Consider the following 21,506-nt stretch of genomic DNA (forward strand, 5'->3'; position numbering starts at 1 on the left):
ATCTTCTTTTGCGGTTGCCTTAGATCTAGAGAGAAGACGCGAAATTCTTGAAAAGAAGAATCTTCAATTTCACAAAAGGAATGAAGAATTAGAAGTTGAAGTTAAAGGTCTTCGCGAGAAGAATGGACAATTAGAAATTGATTCTTCCTCTTGTAAGAACAAAATTTCTAGTCTTCAACAAGCTAATAATCAGCTTTACGGTATATTACTTTTCTCTTTTCTCTTTATTCATTCATCTTGTTGTTTTATCTTATTTAAATTATCCTTTTTGCAAACATTTATGGTCTTTCTGATGAAGCTACCCTTCTTCGTTCATTTCCTAATGCCTTGGATAATGATACCCTTCTTGAACGTTTTAACAATTCCTGAAATAGCTTTTCTAATGATAGAATTTCATCTCTTTATCTAAATGAACTTAAATAACAATTTCGCCTCTTAGAAATTGATCATAGATCCAGTTTAGGCTTAACTAACAGATTTAAACGTCTCCTTATTGATTCCAAAGAGAAAACCAATGAGTTGAGAACCAAGATTAGCGGTCTCATAGATGATAAAGATCGTATCTCTGATAAAGGTGCCAAGTCTCTGGCGAAATTCCAAGAGGCTCTCCTTGAAGTTCAACTTGAGCGAGATGAAGCTAATCGCAAGAATATTGAACTCTGCGAAAGGGAAAATCAAATTCGTTCTCTTCTTCTCATAAGTAGTGAGGAGGAATTTGTCTGGGCTGCGAAAATTTTAGATGATGCTAGAAAAGATTTAGGCGTAAATGTTAGTCTCCAAGTTGAACATACAGCCTTGATTAGAGATATGATTTCTGACAGAAAAGGTTGTTAATTGCTCTTTTTTACTAATCTTTTGCTTCTTATGGATTTTCATCAAGTTAATAATTGGTTGTCTTTTGTTCGCAGATTCTGAAATTAGATATCGTGAAAAGATTGAAGAATTTGAAGCTGAAAAGGAGGAACTCGCAAAGAATCTTTCTTCTCGCAACGACAAGTATTCTAGATTGAAGAATCAAATCAAAATCACCATTGAGAATTTTAAGAATGATGCTACGCATTTTCGCAATCAAACCATCCATATGGTTTGTGATGATCATAATATCCCAAATTCTAATTACCCTTGTATTTTAGAGGAAATCCCGCGGAATACTACCAATTTGATTATCTCTGATAGTGAAGCTGGCGATGAAGAATCTGATAGTGATGGAAGTTCTGATGGTGATGAGGATTCTGACGCAGATGAAGAAGGAAATAAGCCTGATGAAGATAATGAAGGATTAACCAAGAAATAGTCTTTATTTCTTCTTTGATTCTTTGTAGCACTTGTATATTTATTTCTTCTTTCTGTATATTTGTGTTTCTTTCATTTTGGCCTGCGTAAATTAAAACAATTCTTCTTTGCAATACAGTTAATCAATATAATCATTAATTCTTGAATTTTTGAGTAAATCTCTCATATGGAGACAAATAGCATTTTCTAATTTCATACATTCCCATACTTGCCTCTGTTATTTGAATCCAAATGAGAGATTTCATAAACTTTTTCTTATTGTATAATTTCGCAACCTTTTACGAAGTGATTTTTGTTTCTTTTCAAAATATCATTCCTGTGTGGTCTTATTTTGCCTTCCTAATTAAAGGTCTTATTATGCCACCTCTTGTCATTGCGAAAAAATCGCAGGACGTCCTTGCACTTTCATGCAATAACCCATTGATCTTGCCTTAACTTTTTCTTCTGTATTATGGCCTTTTCAGGAATATTGCGACAATATGACAGGCCTAAATATTCTTGCAAAAATAAAGCCCCTTGACATTGTCGTCTTGCGATGAAATCGCAGGACGTCTTCGCACTTTCATACGAAAACCCATTGATCTTATCTTATCTTTTTCATTTATATTATTGCCTCTTCAGGAATGTTGCACAAATATGACAAGCCTTAATTATCCTTGCGAATAATAAGCCTCATGACATTTGCGTCTTAAGACAGTTATCAGCTCCCTAATGGAGGGTGCCGCCCTTATCTTCCCCCTGGTTGCCCCTTCAAGGAGGCGTACTTCTACCATACAAGGTTAGCTCCTACCATCCAGTCTTAACAACAACCAGTTGTTTCCGCAGTCTCTTATCCCTTTTACCTATAGGGCTTATGGTTACGAGACTGCACCCTAAGTGGGGTTTTCTTCGGGTCGAGTGCAGTATAAGCCAAGACTTGTCAAGAATGGCAAGGACGCTTCAAACGCCCTCGACACTCTTGACTCAACCGTGTACCTCGGCGCCTTGATCAGATCTGCACTCCTTGGGAGAGTCCTTATTACCTTAGTCGCCCAACCTAAGGCATATGCTTAAGTTGAGAATCCAAGGTGCCTCTCCCAGATGGGCTTTATTGACCCTAAATCTCCATGACTCAGGTTCCGGTGGCGGTGTAGCCTTTCCCTGAGCCATGTAACAGGTACCCCCTAATATGACGTACTTTAGGTCTTACATTTTCCTCTTGCGAAATTTTATTCACGAACTAGGGTGTACGCCATAAAGGTTCGCCTCTTTCTCTTTTGTCATTCTTTTCTGATTATTTTCTGTAAAATTCATTATCTCTGCGAGAGTCTCGCAATTCATAATATTGTATATGAATTTCGCAATCTCAATTTTGTTATTCAATCAAATGTATTTTTGAGAATTTTACTTATTGCGAGATTGTCGCAACAACTTAATCATTCATACATTTCTTGCTTTTATTACTTTTTCCCTCCTATGCTTCTTTATGATTTTCTGCTACTGCTTCCTTGGTAATGGCATGTTTATCCTTTTTATCCTGAGCTAGCATTGATTTTGTAACATCTCTTCTCCTTTATTTTCGATTGTATCCACCATCAACTTCTCACTTCTTTGTACGTCCTTGATCTTGTGTCGCCAGTTTTCCTTCTTGTTTGCTCTTCCTTCGCAAGATTCTATCTCAGTTTCGTAACATTTCTTTCCTTCAACCCAATCTCCCTTAATGATTCCTACACCATTGGGGTGAGGGAATTTTATGCATTGATGGAAAGTTGAAGCTACACCCAGAATCCCATGTAGCCAAGGTCGACCAATTAATGCATTGTAGGGTGATTCTACATCAACAACACAGAATGAGATTTCTGAAGATATTCCCTTCAATGGAATTTGCATAGTAACCTCCCCTTTAGGCTTGTTTGCAGTACCATTAAAACCATATATTTTATGTGTTGATGGTACAAGATCATCATCTCTTCCACCCATGGTTTTATAAGTATGATAAAATAAGATGTTCACAGAGCTTCCAGTATCGACTAAGATTCTATTGATTGCCAATGAATCTTCAGATCCATCATCCACATCTTTTTTTGGTTTTGGATTAATCTCTAATTTTATTACCAATGGATTGTCATGCATCTCTTCTCCTTCGGGAACTTCTTCTGCGGTAAAGGAAATTATCTGTTTCTTCTATTCCTCTAGTTGCGAAATTTTCGCAATATTCATAATTTCTTTTCCATTATTATCTCTTGCGAACACTCGACTTAAAACATTATCATAAAAGTCTTCAATTGTCTTATATGAATGTACGATAGAATGACATAATAGATTTTTTGCTTTTGCACCCACTTCTATGAAGAATGTTTCTTTCTTTTTCATTGTATTCACTTTGTGATGTTCTGGTGGTGGTGGTAATGGTTGAGGTTGTGGATGCCCTACCAGAAAGTCGTTTAATTTTCCTTAATCTATCATTCTCAAAATAATTCTCTTTATATTTCTGCAACTGTTTGTGGTATGTCCATGAAAATGATGAAAAAAACAAAATTCATGACTTCTGTGATTTGGAGGTGGTTCCGTTCCCATGTTCCACGGTGTTGGTATATTTTCCATCAAGATTATAGCTTCCCATATCTTCTCCACACTTGCATTTAGAGGTGGCATCTTGATTTCTTCCCACACTACCTTATGACCTCCTTGTCCTCTATTAAAGTTTGGTCTTTGACCTCCATAAGTTTCTTGCGGTTGATCGAGTCTTTGAATCTTGTTATTTCCTCCACGACTGTAGAAACTTCTTTCTCTTTCATACCCTTCTTTATCTCGACTTCCCATGGCTACCAACTTCCGCTGATTGTTTCCTGTCACCTTTTCTTGTTGTACTTGCGAAGTATTCGCCACTGTATTTATTAGCTTGGGTAATAAGCTTGCATTCGCTTCTTGTGAGATGGTATTCGCAACTGGATATGATTCCATTTCATTTTGTCTTTCCTCCAAAGAAATGTATTCTTCTTGAAGTTCTTGCAATTCAGTCATTGTAATTGTATTCTTGACTCTGAAAATTTGGACATACAATGGGTTTGTTGCAAACATAGCATTGATAAATGATAATATGAGATATCTCTCATCTACACGGCCAGCCATTTCGCTACACATGATTCTCCATCTTTTAGTCAAGTGTTTCAAACTTTCACCAATCCTTTGTTTTAATCCAAACACATCTTCTATACCAGATCGTGAGGAATTATTACTTATATATGCTCCCAAGAATGTGGTCTGCAAATGATTGAAGGAGGTTATTGTGTTCTTTGGTATACCTTCAAACCATTTTAACGCCTCTCCTGTTAAGCTGGATGCGAAATATTTGCACAATACCGCATCATGATTTTCCCATTGTAACATGCATCTCACATAAGCTTTAATGTGTTGAATTGCATAAGTTGTTCCATCGAAAATGCTGGTTAATGCGGGCAAATTGCATTTCGGTGGTATTCCTCCTAATTGTACTTCCCTTGTAAATGGAGTTTTCGCAGCTTCTTCTATTGCTTCATCCAATTGTCTTCTACCTACTTCTCCTCTGTTATTTAGCATTCCTCTCATTTCTTCTAATTCTTTCAAGATTTGTTGATTGACTCCTGAATCTTGACCCATTGGTCTCTTTAATTTTGCTTCTCTTCTTCTGCGTTCACGTTTATCTTCTCTTGTGAAATTTTGTATCTCTTCTTCATTATCCTCATCTCGTCTTCTTCTGCGATTCTCTTCCTCATCCCTATCTTGAATTCGCAAGTGATGATGTCGTTCATTTTCCCCTCCATAATTTTGTTCATTTCTTATCAACTCAATTCGCTGTCTTTCAGCCATTCTCTTCACTCTATCATACTCCTCATTGAGATTATCATTATTCCAGTTTTGTATACGCCTTCTTTCTCGGTTGTCATGATTGTTCTGGTGAATTGTCTCCTGAAGCTCTTGCTCTTCCATTTCTGCTCTCAACTTTTCACATTCGCAGATTAAACGTGCTTGTTCAGCATTATGTCTTTCAATTTCTTCTTCAATTGTCTGTTGATTTCTTTGATTTTCTCTCACATGTAAAATTCTTCTTCCCTCCTCTTGATTTCCTTCGCCATCTTGGTTATTTTGTCTCTGAATTTGCCCGTTCTCTTGATTTCCTCCAATTTGTCTATCATCAAAAGTTTCATTTTGTGGAATGTAACGATCATCAATTCTTTCTCTATTTTCGCGATATTCTTCATTAGGATTTGACATTTCTTCCTGAATACTGTTTCCAACATTGATTGTAAGTGAATTTTGCCTCATTTCTCTTCTAGTTGATCTGGAATATGATTTTGTAATACTTCTCGATCTTCTATTCTGCAATCTGATATTCTCCATCCTTAATTCGTGATTTTGTCTTGTTAAATTTGCACGTTCTTCCGCCTCAGCTCTTCTCTCTTCATGTATTCTTCGTCTCAATGTTTCTAACGCTCCAATTTCTTCACCTCTATGAATTATTCCTTCATATGCTTCTTGATTTCTCTCTTCCTGTCTGTAATTTCTATTTTGTTGCTCTTCTTCTACTTCTTCTGCTGAATTTGATCGCCAAGTGTGTACGTTCACTCTGTCATAATCTGTATTCCTCTCTTGAACTAGTGTTTGTTGAGTTGGTGATTGAAAAATATTTTATCTATTATTTCTCCTTCTAGTAGATTCTCCCATTTCACTTCTTTCTCTTCCAGCAATTCTTTTGCTTCTTCTAATAGTAGTTGGTTGTTCGGATGTATTTCTTCTTCTAGCCATTTCTTCAATGCTAACAATGTTTCAAGAAATTATGAAAAATTATTAATCAACTACTTTAAATTTTCACAAATCTCAATATTAATCTTCGATTTTTTCTAGAATAGTCTTCAATCTTTAATCGTCCCTATTTCTAGCGCCATTATATAGTTGCAGGAAATCCTACACTACACCTCTCATATGATTTCATTGTTGATCGGCTCATTTAGGTTAACACTCTTAATTTTATTGATTGAATTCTGAATGTTCTTACAAGACAAGGAAAATAAAGAAGATCAAGAATGATCTTTATTCTGAACTCTCTCTCTCTCCTATTTACTTGTCTCTCACTCAAAAAGGTCCCCCTCTTTTACAACTCGAATGACTATTTATAAGGAAATACATAGTGGATGACAGCTAATCTGTCCTTTATTTTCGGATATGGTTTACGACATTCTCGCAACCTTACAAACGTTAACTTCGCAAGCTCTCTAATTTTCGCAAGACTATCACATCTTTCCCATGATATTTGCTGACGTTGTTTTCTGAAATTGTTCTGCGACGCTATTGTGCAATTCCATTGATAATTTCGCTGAGACACAATTGTTTCAAGAATCTAATCCTACAACAACAAATCGATCATACCATTTCAGGTGATTACTTAAGATCGCTTTCACTAATAAAAGTCATACCAATACAAAAGTCAGGCCTTCTAAAGAGTTTTACCAAGAACATAAACAAGTCATGAGCGGTTATACTAATCACACATATTGGTAGTTAAAAAGAAATGCAATGAATAGCAATACCAATAAGCCTAGCTATTTCCCTTTTGATTCACGAAACAAGTTCATGAATTTACTTCCTTTAAACGAATTTAAAACATTGTTTCCTAGGATGAAATCTTCACCTCATACCCATACATAATCACAATAGAATTCAAACGATTATGTCGATGTCTTATATACGAATTTCAAAATATAAACGTTATACTTCGTATTGTATTCCTTAATACTACGTCTAACTAGAGTATAATCATTCATGCTTCGCAGTTATATTTTCAATATGCACGACTTGAAAGATACGTTAGGGAATGAAATAGTTCAACTCAAATATCACTAACCTCAAGTGGAAGGATGATGTTGTCGTTGTAGCTCCTTACTTCTTCACTTCTTCAAGTCTTCACGTAATACTTGTAATGTCTCATATCCTAATACTTTCAAGCTAACCTATACAAAGTTGACTCTAGTACATAATCAAGCGACTCTTTAAATGAGTTTTGGTCCACTAAAACATGAAAACCAAACTTGACACACCAACGCTTGGTGGGTTCAACCGAGCTATGCTCTAACATCTCCCCCTTTGTCAATTTTAGTGACAAAACTCTTACATCATATGGATAAACAAATTACAAGAATTCACTACACATACGCTTGATTCCCAAATTCAACAGCACAATAACCTGTATACATTCAATCCATAAATGTCGTTGTTGACATTATAATAACAAAGTTAATACTCCCCCTAAAGGTAAGATAGGTAGATTTTCAATCTACACGTCTTTGTTATTCCTTTGTAGTCCATATAACTACAAATATCATATGATATGCTACTCCCCCTTAGTCTATGCTTTACTCTTTCATTAGATAAAACGTTTAAGAACAAATGTCCTTTCCCTTAGTGATACCAATCAATATTAATCAATACCAGTATCACTTGTTTACTCCATATATTTCTCCCCCTTTTTATCACAAAATGACAAAGATACGAGCAAATAAAGGACAAACCGAAAGGATCTTACAAATCTCACAAGACTTGCAACCTATAGAGTTAAGCACGAGGTTCCACACACCATTTTTGATAACCAATATCAAAACTGAAACTACAAAGTAATTTTGTTTTGATATGTTACCAAGGAAACAATTGCCTTGCCCAAAGCAATTTTCCATAATAGTTTAGCAAACCAAAAGATCGACTAAACACCTTAGTTCTTTTGCTAAACCGATTGTACAAGTACAATCGCTTGTTCAATAAGACCAAAATAAAGATAACTCTATTTTTCTCATCAGGTTCTAATTATCCATATAACTTAGACTTCACTTTCAAACAAGACAAGTACTAGGTTAGTTAACTAACATTTTTTGTTAACGCATTCGATTAGACTTGAATAACTGAAACCTCCACTTTGATAAGTCTAACTAAGATCGGAATTAACTTAGTTTCTCTTACCCGGAATCGAATTGGACTAAACAATTCATCCCGAAAAACCTTTTCTTTTGTCAAGCCATAAACAATTCATACAAACCAAATAAATCAACTTGCATAATTACTTACCTCAACCGGAAGCAATTGAAACAACATAGACATTAAAGCACCGCAATTGCACCGAAATTTTGTAAGCCTAAACGATTGATACCAAATAATAAATCAAGATAACAATAGTTTTTCTTAACCGGAAACAATTGAATCACACACACGTCCATACACAAATAATGGAATAAAACATCAATTGTAACGAATTTTTTTTAAGCAAACGCAATAATCATATGCAATAAAATCAGGCTTTTCTTAAACAGGAAAACGATTAACTAACAAAGTCGTTACCTCAAATTTCTCATCCTGTTCTCCAATATGTGTGCATCTTCTTTCCAGGGAGAACTGATACCGAAATATCATTGTGTTGTCATCCTTATGCAAAACAAAAGAATAACAACAACCAACCTTTACCAGAGAAAGGTTGAAAACCGGTTTTTAACTATTGCAAGCAAAAGTTGAAAACCCCGAAACACATATGCTTTTATGCTAAACCAAACGATTCAACATATTGTGACTTTTCACATATTGTTTCAATCATAACCCCTTGATAAAGCCTACCAACATGGGCTAGAACTTAATCTTGCTAAACCAAAAAGTCACCCAAACCATAAGGGTTCACAACATATGAAATCGAATATTAAGGTCAGAAAACCGAAATCAAACATCCCATAAACATATATAGCAATAAGATAAAGCATTCAAGCATATGCTATGTAATCATAAACTATCACAAGAAAAATTACAAATCACATAATTTTATTCATAATAAGATAGTTTTATTCATAATAGACCTAATACAATTATTGAAAGAAATCAAAAACTGATGTCTATTTTCCCATTTTTGAAACTTTAATTTCAACATTTTAGGGTTTCCTTCAAAGCTGAATCCGGATCAGAAGATTTCACCGGATTCCAATCATCTTCTATAATTACTAGTCTTGATTCAAGACTAACAACATTGTCATTGACTTCCTTTCGCAAATCCTTTTCCATATTCCTTACTTCACACAAAATTAGATCTAATTTTAGTGAGAGGTTCTTGAGAAGATTATCATTAATCGAAGAGATTTCTTCATTAGGAACATCTTGCTGAAGTTCTGGAGATGAATCAGAGTCACCATCAGGAGATTCAAGACGAAGTTTCTTGTTAGGAAACAATATAGTCCAGACTTTTTCGGTTTTGCGAGAGTTGCAGCTAGAGGTAGACATTCTGTCAAATCTCTATAAAAATGAAATAAGAGGTCTTCCCTCTTATAATTTCTAAAACTTTTTCTCAAAATCTTTGAGAATATTATTTCAGTTAAATTCTTAACCAAAAAATCATTTTTAGAAATATTTTTACTCAAATATTTACATTTATATCCTTACTTTATACTTTTGAGGATAACAAGTAAAGATCCATGATAACCAGTTAGGTTGTCACCTTTTTGTTGAATTTTCTTCCCTTGAAGATTTCAACATTCTTACATATTTGAGGAGACATTACATTTGGAATTTTAGGTTCAACTTTTAATCTTGATGTTCGAAAATCTTATTCTCCCTTTTAGAAGAGATCCTTGATATATACTTAGATCCTGACTTTTCGGTTTTATACAATCTCTCTCTCTGTTTAGTATCAGTGAAAAGAAGAGGGTACCCAAATACACCACAATCTTTTATTTTGATCACAACCTATACAAAACCCACAACGTATAAACCTCTTGGAGATACAATCACTCAAGGAATATTTCAACACAGTGTCTACTTGAAATAGGGTTAGTCCGGACTGGCCTAACAATGTGAGAATGTCAAAGTCAAGTGGAGAAATCCAGTACACTTTATGTGATCGTCTATGGATATGAAATCGAGACAATACAACAACAAAGTGTTCACTTGATAATAGTAAAACCTTATAAGATAAATATCAAGTGCCTAGTTAACATACAAGTGTAATTACTGTAATTATAATATAAAAACTATTATAATGCGGAAATAAAGTAAAGCACACGCCAAAATTTTGTTAACGAGGAAAACTACAATCTTGTAGAAAAACCCCGGGACTTAGTCCAGATTTGAGTACTCAATGAATTAAGATGCTACAAAAAGTAAACCTGCAACTTCGTGTAGATACTACTAAGTAAACTAAAATCCTAGTACCCAGCTTCAGCAGTATTCTTGTTTTGATAATATCTAGCAGAACCAAAGTTCTCAATAGATATTTGATACCCAATATCCTGGCAGAAAAGACGTTTTCTTTAGGACTAGATCTAGTATATCTTCTTAATGATTCACACAAATTCTTCTTCAAATCTTAAAAGTCTTCAATCTTCTAATTAATCTTCAAAGTAACAACCTGCAAAAACAGACTTTATTCCTTATTGATTTGTCGCATAGAACGGAGTCTGTTAACAATGGAAAATCAATGAATCTATCTTACGGATCTAGAAAAACTTAGATCCGTAGAAACGTTAAATCCTTGATCTAGTTTGAGTGAGCCTTATCTCAGAAGAGAAGGTTCTCAAGAATAAACAAACTAGGTGCAATCAAATATTCAACAACCGTTAGTCAATCAAATCAATAATCGAAAACTAAAATAACAATGCAATCATCTAGTTTCCCACCAACGGTACTAATAGAGATTCTCAATCCCAAAGAAGACTTTAACTGCGCGGTCGTAAGATATTTCACCTAATTAGGTTACTCTCATCTCTGAATAGGCGACTTCACCAGTAACAACACAACCGAGGAAGTTTGTTGTCACGAAGGATTAGTTTGCTAGAAATGCAAACTTCAAGTATTTATAGACAAGGAAGTTTGGACACCAAGGAATTTCCAAAATCGAAAATATTCTCAAGATATGCAATATATTACAAATTCGGTTTCCATAATTCCTGGAAATGCTCTGTCCAAAATATTGACCGAAAATCTCTTTGGAAAATCTTTAACTAGTAAATGCACATTACTAATTCTCATTTTCCTAAAATAAAATTAACAACCTTAAATAAAAGATTCTTAACTTATTTATCTTTCGATCCTGGGATTTTCTTCCTTTAGCTATTAAGGAATAACTTTGAACAATAAAAGATAAATATTACAGCACATGTTCAAAGTATGTCGACATCCTTACTTTGTAAGTCCTCTTTCATACTTACAACCTTGAAACTAATTTGCCACACTTCCAAACAAGTTTAGAATTGGTTCATCTGACAAGAACTATGTGATTGATCAAGAACACTCAATCACAAATCATGAGTTTAACGGTTCTACCAAAACAAGTTTCGGTTCTATCTCCATGTGAGTACTGTGCATAGTCACACTAGCTTTCCAAAATTTGGTTGACTAGGTACTAGGATCGGTTGCCCACATATATATGGTATCTAACTTATAAGTGTTGCACATGTTCATAGGATCGGTTCTCCTTTGCCTAAAAACGTGTTGCACATGTCCATAGGATCGGTTCCTCTTTCTGCTAAAAACTTGTTGCACCTCATACAAGGATCGATTCCCCTTTGTGATGTCTTGCACCTCTTACTAGGATCGGTTCCTCTTTACCCAGATTCGGTCATACACAAATCACAAGCTCGATCATACCATCTCAGGTGATTACTTAAGATCGGTTTTACTAATAAAAGTCATACCAATACATAAGTCAGGCCTTTGTGAATAGTTTTACCAAGAACACAAACAAGTCATGAGCGGTTATACTAAATCACACATATTGGTTGTTCACAAGATATGCGATAAATAACAATACCAATAACGCCTGGTGGTTTCCTTCTCGATTCATAAACAAGTTTATGAACTTACTTCCTTAAAACACATGTAAAACATTGTTTCCTAGGATAAAATCCTCACCTCATACCCATACATAATCACAATAGCATTTAAACGATTATGTTGATATCTTATCTACAAAGTTTAATGGTTAAGCAATAAACCTCGTATTTTATTCCTTAATACTATGTCTATCTAGAGTGTTCATGCTTCGCAGTTTTGTTTTCAATATGCACGACTTGAAAGATACGTTAGGGAATGAAACATTTCAAGTCATATATCACTAACCTCAAGTGGAAGGATGATGTTGTCGTTGTAGCTTCTTACTTCTTCACTTCTTCAAGTCTTCGCAATACTTGTAATGTCTCATATCCTAATACTTTCAAGCTAACCTATACGAAGTTGACTCTAGTACATAATCAAACGACTCTTAAAAGAGTTTTGATTCACTAAAATATGACAACCAAACTTGACATACCAACGTTTGGTGGGTTCAACCGAGCTATGCTCTAACAATCTCCCCCTTTGTCAATTTTAGTGAAAAAACTCTTACAATCATATGGATAAACAAATTACAAGAATTCATTACACATACGCTCGATTCCCGAATTCAACAACACAATAACATGTATACATTCAATCCTTAAATTTCGTTGTTGATATTATAATTACAAAGCTAATACTCCCCCTAAAGGTAAGATAGGTAGATTTTATCAATCCGCGTCTTTGTTATTCTCTTGGTAATGATATGTTACTCCCCCTTAGTCTATGCTTTCACTCTTTCGTTAGATAAACGTTTAAGCACCAATGTTCTTTTCCTTAGTGACACCAATCAATATAAAATTAATGCCAGTATCACTTGTTTACTCCATATATTTCTCCCCCTTTTTGTCACAAAATGACAAAGAAACGAAAAAATAAAGGACAAACCGAAAAGAATCTTACAAATCTCAAAATAGACTTGCAAACCTATAGAGTTAAGCACGAGGGTTCCACACACCATTTATGATAACCAATATCAAAAACTAAACTATAAAGTAATTTGTTTTGATATGTTATCAAGGAAACAACTTCCCGAAGCAATTTTCCCTAATAGTTTAGCAAACCAAAAATCAACTTAGCACCTTAGTTCCTTTGATAAACCGATTGTACAAGTACAACCGCTTCGTTTGATAAGACCAAAATAAAGATAACTCTATTTTTCTCATCAGGCTCTAATTATCCATATAACTTAGACCTTTCACTTTTAAACAAGACAAGTACTAGGTTAGTTAACTAGTATTTCTTGTTAAGGCATTCGATTAGACTTGAATAACAGAGACCTCTACTTTGATAAGTCTAACTAAGATAAACTTAGTTTCTCTTATTCGGAATCAAATTGGACTAAACAATCCATCCCGTAAACTTTTTCTTTCGTTAAGCCATAAACAATTCATACAAACCAAATAAATCAACTTGCATAATTATTCACCTCAACCGGAAGCAATTGAAACAACATAGACATTATAGCACCGCAATTGCACCGAAATTTTGTAAGCCTAAACAATTCATACCACACAATAAAACAAGATAAAAATAGTTTTTCTTAACCGGAACCAATTGAATCACACACATATCCATACACACATCATGGAATAAAACATCAATTGTACCGAAATTTTGTTAAGCAAAAGCAATAAATATATGAAATAAAAATCAGGCTTTTCTTAAACAGAAAAACAATTAACTAACAGGATTGTTACCTCAAATTTCGCATCCACTTCTCCAATATGTTTGCATCTTCTTCCAGGAAAAATTGATATCGAAATATCATTATGTTGTCATCCTTATGCAAAACAAAAGAATAACAACAACCAACCTTTACCAGAGAAAGGTTGAAAACCGGTTTTTAACTATTGCAAGCAAAAGTTAAAAACCACCGAAACACATATGATTTTATGCTAAACCAAAACCGATTCAACATATTGTGACTTTTCACATATTGTTTCAATTAGAACCCCTCATGATCCTTTAATAAAGCCTACCAACACGGGCTAGAACTTAATCCTGCTAAATCAAAAAGTCACCCAAACCATAAGGGTTCACAACATTATGAGATCGAATATCAAGGTAATAAAACCGAAATCAAACATCCCATAAACATCCATAGCAATAATAAAGCATTCAAGCACAGGCTATGTAAATCAAAAACCATCACATATTATCAATCAAATAATTTTATTCATAAAATAGACCTAATACAATCATTGAAAGAGATCAAAAATTGATGTCTATTTTCTTGGATTAAGTATTACAGCATATAACTTAATCTCTAGTGGTGCTATTTTTGTTTACTGAGGTTTCATCAGTGTTCAAACTTTTGAAGCATGTCTCAAGAGACTTGTCAGCAACCACTTTTTGTTTTCCAAGATTTTCAATTTGTAGCTTCAAATCAGCTAGCTCGCTTCTTGCTTCTTCCATTCTATCATTCAGACTGTCTCGATCTTGTAACAAAGAAAAAAGACTTCATATGAGTTATTCAAACCCATGCATAGCTTCATGCATACCATATGTGGGAAACCACTTGGTAGAATCTGAATCATCGATCGCAAAGAGACTTATTCCATCTTGTGATATATCAGAGTTGTGATCAGAAACGATTCTTGAGACGATCTTCCTGATTCTTCGTTTTGAGAGAAAACCTGGACAGGTTCTAACAATTCGATCTTCACTTTTATTACTCCTTGTAACACTTCGAGTTATAGGAGACATGATTTTTAGTTACAGACTTTTTCCAGGGAAGATCTAACTCTTAAGAGAAGATTTTTATTTTAAAGATAAGAATATATTCAATTCATGAAAACAGGGTTTCTGAGAATAGGTTATTTTACCGAACTTCTCTTTTTATTAAAGGACATTATCCCCTATTACCGATTAAAAAAAAACAGTACCCCACTTGTGCTCTTGTTTTTATATGCTTCTCTCATCCAGGGTTACGAGCACAAAGAAAAATGGATGAGTTTGCACAGTCTCCCTACAACTAGGTTGTACTGGAGTAAGCCTTTTCTGGCTTACAGTGAGTATCAGAAACATAGTTCATGTTTCTCTTCGGGAATTTCTGCCCAAAATATTTTCTCCCAAGACAATGATCTTTTCTAACTCTAGAGATATGATCATGTGGAGAAACTATACTGACGTGAGAATTTTCAGAGATAGATAAATCTCTCTTGATTCTATCAATGAAATTTTCATAAGATTTTCTCATTATAAGGATTTCCTTGTGATTCACATCAGTGTGATTATCTGAAACAATTATCGGAGATTCCTGATTGTTTTTTTTTGACAGAGATTCTCTCTTTCCCTTTCTTCTGGAATCGTTCTTCATCAAAACAAGGATTGTTTCGATATGGATGAGGAGGAATCTTTTTCCAGAAGCGATTATCAACTATTTCCTATGATTCTATTAAGTTGATCTTATCGGGTAGTGGTATGATCTGTCTTTCTACTGAGGAACGGTCTTTCAGTTTTTTAAGACAAGAAACTTCCTTCAATATTTTTACCACCGTATGTTGAAGAAGTATAAGTTTCCTGTCAAGTGACTGAAAGTTGTATTTCTTAAGATCATGCTCACGGAATCGGTTCAAAGTTTCCTTTGCACAAGATTTCGTTTGATAATCAGTAGATCTAGAAGATGTTTTTCCATCCTCTTCTGACTTGATGTAGTTAGGAAACTACCATTATCTTGATCTGTTTCAGATGTGACTAAACCGGTTTTATCACAGTATGTAAAAGTCGAGCAAGGACTTTCAGTTTCCTCATCATCAGAAGAAATCACAACAACATCATTAGTCAGAGTCATAGGACGCGTCTCTTTAATAAAAGTAAGAGATTTACCAAGAACTTCTAGTTTGATAGTGAGATCCATATTCTCTTTAGCCAGACAATTCAGTTGAATGTCTTTATCTATGATCTCCTATTTAAGAAGATTTGTCTGTCTTTAATAACACTAATCTAGTAGACAGAGTTTTATAGGCTTTAGGAGTTTTACCAACTCTTTATCAGCATCTTCTTTTCCATCAGAGATGGACACAGATGTTTTCGCAACTCCTGGATCATGAGTCAGCGAAGTATTAACATCTTCAACTTTTGAGTAGTCAAACTCTTGCATAATGTTAACTCAATCAGACATAGATTCAAATTTTTATAGGTTGGATCGCACCAAACACATATTGTTAGATCTTTTCGTGTTTGCCTGCTCTGATACCAATTGAAAAGGCGAGGGTACCCAAATATACCTCAAGCTAAAACTTTTCCTACCTATAAGTCCTTTCTCCGAAAGTGATTGTCTATGGACTGAGTCGATACAGTGCAACTAATCGGTTCACACTTCGTGTGATCGTCTATGGATACGAGATCGAGACAATACAACAACGAAGTAGGTTTACTTGATAAAAAGGTTTGGACTTAACCAAACACAATAGGATTGCTTATCAAGTAAATAGGAATTAACGTTTGTGTAATTTACTTTAATTATAATAAAACAATTATAATGCGGAAATAAATGACACGGCAATATTTTGTTAACGAGGAAACCGCAAATGCAGAAAAACCCCGGGACCTTGTCCAGAATTGAATACTCTCAGGATTAAGCCACTACACAAAATTAAACCAACTTCATATAATTTAGACCAAGCAACTAAACCCATAGTTCACCTAGTTCCGTCTGTATTCCCACGCCTCCAACTTATGAATAAATCACGTACTTGGAACAATTCCTTTGGTTCGTATTCCAAACAGTAAAGGAACAACAAATATGTTTGGTAGAAACTCTCTTCAACTAAGTGATATGAGTTCGACAAAGGCTCTTATGTTTATCTCAATAAACTCCGTCGTCAGGTTGATGCCGATCTACACAACTAATCAATCCAATCTACCACAAGGATAAACCGATTATAGTTGGATCCTCTTATACCGAAACAAGTATTGTGCACACCAAAGATTATGAACCGCAAATCAGAAATCTTCAATATCTTCTTTATCTTTAAATCTTCTTAGATCTTCAATAAACACCTGCACACAACAACTTGAATCTCTTGTGATCAATCACGCACAGAACGGAGTATGTTAACAATGGATTATCACAAGATCATCTTTAGAACTAAAAACAGTCTAAAGGTCCATGTCGAAACTTCGATCTAGTTTGAGTGAATCTTATATCAGAAGAGAAGATTCCCAAGCATAAACAAACTAGGTGCAATCAAAGTTCAACCACCGTTAGTCAATCAAATCAATCGAAAACACAAGATAAACCGCAATTATCTAGTTTCCCACCAACGGTACTAATAGAGCTTCTCAATCCCAAAGAAGACTTTAAACTGCGCGGTCGTAAGAGATTTCGCCTAATTAGGTTACTCTCATCTCCGAATAGGCTGCTACACCAGTAACAACACAACCGAGGAAGTTTGCTGTCACGAAGGATTAGTTTGCTAGAAATGCAAACTTCAAGTGTTTATAGACAAGAAAGTTTGGACACCAAGGAATTTCCAAAACCGAAAATATTCTCAAGATATGCAATATATTCCAAATTCGGTTTCCATAATTCCTGGAAATGCTCCGTCCAAAATATTGACCGAAAATCTCTTTAGAAAATCTTTAACTAGTAAATGCACATTGCTAATTCTCATTTTCCTAAAATAAAATTAACAACCTTAAATAAAAGATTCTTAACTTATTTATCTTTCGATCATGGGATTTTCTTCCTTTAGCTATTAAGGAATAACTTTAAACAATAAAAGATAAACATTACAGCACATGTTCAAAGTATGTCGACATCCTTACTTTGTAAGTCCTCTTTCATACTTACAACCTTGAAACCGATTTGCCACACTTCCAAACAAGTTTAGAATTGGTTCATCTGACTTTCAAGAACTATGTGATTGACCAAGAACACTCAATCACAAATCATGGGTTTAACGGTTCTACCAAAACAAGTTTCGGTTCTACCTCCATGTGAGTACTGTGCATACTCACATTAGCTTTCCAAAATTCGGTTGACTAGGTAATAGGATCGTTTCCCCACATATATATGGTATCTAACTTATATGTGTTGCACATGTCCATAGGATCAGATCCCCTTTCTGCTAAAAACTTGTTGCACCTCGTATAAGGATCGATTCCCCTTTGTGATGTGTTGCACCTCTTACTAGGATCGGTTCCCCTTTACCCAGATTCGGTCATACACAAATTACAAATTCAATCATACCATCTCAGGTGATTACTTAAGATCGGTTTCACTAATAAAAGTCATTCCAGTACATAAGTCAGGCCTTTGTGAATAGTTTTACCAAGAACACAAACAAGTCATGAGTGGTTATACTAAATCACACATATTGATTGTTCACAAGATATGCAATGAATAACAATACCAATAACGCCTGGCGATTTCCTTTTCGATTCATAAACAAGTTTATGAACTTACTTCCTTAAAACACATGTAAAACATTGTTTCCTAGGATGAAATCCTCACCTCATACCCATACATAATCACAATAGCATTTAAATGATTATGTCGATGTCTTATCTACAAAGTTTAATGGTTAAGCAATAAACCTCGATTGTATTCCTTAATACTATGTCTATCTAGAATGTTCATGCTTCACAATATTGTTTTCAATATGCACGACTTGAAAGATACGTTAGGGAATGAAACAGTTCAAGTCAAATATCACTAACCTCAAGTGGAAGGATGATGTTGACGTTGTAGCTTCTTACTTCTTCACTTCTTCAAGTCTTCGCAGTACTTGTAATGTCTCATATCCTAATACTTTCAAGCTAACCTATACGAAGTTGACTCTAGTACATAATCAGGCGACTCTTAAAAGAGTTTTGATTCACTAAAATATGACAACCAAACTTGACATACCAACGCTTGGTGGGTTCAACCGAGCTATGCTCTGACAATCTTAGATTTTTTTTTATAGAATAATAATGCTTATGGAGTTTTAAAAATTGATTTTAGGAAAAGAATCAAAACCTTATTTTAGATTTTCGATAGATGTTGTTGTGGAGAATCTTTAAGGGCATAATAACAATACATAACCTCAATCAACATTACCATAATCATGATTTAGGAAACATAACATCATTTTGAGAAAAGATGATTTGGGTTTAGTTTGTCTTGGGAAAAAGGTAGAAATTAAGATTTGTGATAGGGCAAGTTGTAAAAATTGTGAGAGAAAAATTAGAAATAAACTGAAATATAACTTAATTTGGACTAAAAATAAAGAAAAAATTAGGGTTTATAAATTGATTTTGGGGAAGAAATACGATTGTTATTAAAACAATTAAAATCTGTTTGGTGACTTTGATTCCCGAGGGCTTAATTCTATATAATCCGAAATTAACGACTTCTCAACCAAAAGTGCCGTGATGTAGTCGGTTATCACGTCAATCTCACACTGAAGGTCCCCAGTGATTCGAAATTTAACACACCGAACTTCACGACCACAGCTGAGATGACGATGTCGATGTTCATAAACTCAATTCTTAATCTTATCCTGACAAATTATAAAAAAACGAGAAGAAGAGGAAAGACCCTCTTTTAAGTTGGTGGAATGAAGTGGAATGCTAATCTCCCTTGCATCATAGCCGACTTCCATTTTTAGGGTCCTCCACCAAAAGAAAGTATAGTGTAACACACGTATGATTTAAATTAGAAAGTATTTTTTGACTTGTTATTCATTATACATTTGGATAACGTCCACTCAACCCTACTCATCAAGAATGTTTTGACAACGTGTCACCAGCTGTTATTACACGTCAGTTGTCGTTCTGAACAGTACATGTGTTTGGTTACGAGTTTATCTCAACCACTAAACTTTTGTTTAATAATCTAGTTGCTCATAACTGTGATGCACTACTTTGTTAATGGTGTCGACTGGAATAGTGTTGGTTTTGGCATGTCCGGCTAATAATTAACTTGAAAAAGTCGTCTGGAATTGATTCATGAATCTGCCCGTACAACTGTAAGTCGTCTCTATAGGTCACTCAAGTGTCACAAATAACATGCGGTTCTTCCTCTACGGTCTTAGAGCAAATACTATGGCGCAAGACTTTTTGGAGATATCCACAGAATGCAGAGAAATGCAACAGCTATGGTGTCATATTTATTTCCTTCCGGTAGAGATAGCTTAAACATTTTACTTCACAAACAATTAATATTTCTGTTTTTAGAAGTCATTCTGAAATTGTTTTCATTTTTTTGTTTTCTAGAGGTCAAAAAATAACTTTTGGATGTGTATCCAAACGCTCTATTAGGCTTACCCACATGCATAGACTATGTTTCACACTACCATAGGAAACCCAGCTTTTGCCAAATATTTGTTTGTGACACTTTTATACTTAATCAAATCAAACCTAGTCATAAAAACTCAAGGTGACCAAACTTGTGGTACAAAAACCCCACTCAATCGTTGGGATCCATTAAAACTCCATCGAAACAAAATTGATACAAAAACCCCAAATTTTTTAAAATTTGATGAAACCAACATTTAAATTTGGGGGTTTTGTGTTAATTTTGTTTTGATGGAGTTTTTGTGTTACTTTTGTTTTAAAGGGTTTTTTGTGGAAGGATGGTGACACCTCTGGGGTTATAACTCGCGGACCGTAATCAAATATCAATTTATGGGCTAGAAATAGAATGCTTGCCTAGGCTAACACCACAACGCTATTTGAATGTCCCTGTTATCTTTATCAGATTTGGTCTTGTAACTGTGTTGTTAAGGTTCTTGATTATCCATGTCGTCTATTTGAATGTCCATGTTATCTGTTTGAATTCTTTATAACTGCTGGAAACTTTCGAGTCAATCCTGTAAACGATCCGGATCTAGAATCGGAAAATATTTTTGAGACTTGCCTCATTTATGGGGAAAAAAGAAACCACCACAATGCTAATCCAAAGGACTGTTTCACAATCACCAGGTAGCGTTGATTTTCTCAGTTGACTGAAAAGTCATGTCATAACTTATCGTTGCAGTTATCCATGCCTACTGCTGGTGTGGGTATCAAAATACATGAAAATATTGTTTTGTTTTATATTTTTTAGAGACGGATGGAGTATGAAATTTGATACACCCCAAACAAAATTGTATCCCCTATCACTATTATTAATCCTGTTAAACTTGGAAATTTCTCATGCTGCTCCTATGGTGGCCTGGTGGGAATCGCTAAAGAATTGGCAACATATGGCGGGTATTACTTTCTTCTTAAAAGGTATTTGATCCTAGTGAAAACATATTGGTGCCACTAATTGGCGGAATACTAAGAAGCTGACCACATACTGAGACGCATCATAATGCTATGCTTTTGACACCCTACATATTAGTAGAATCCCAAGAGAGTACAGAAAGAAAAAGAAAAATACCCAAGAG

This window comes from Papaver somniferum, chromosome 9 (genome assembly GCF_003573695.1).
Source record: "Papaver somniferum cultivar HN1 chromosome 9, ASM357369v1, whole genome shotgun sequence".
Lineage (NCBI taxonomy): Eukaryota > Viridiplantae > Streptophyta > Magnoliopsida > Ranunculales > Papaveraceae > Papaver > Papaver somniferum.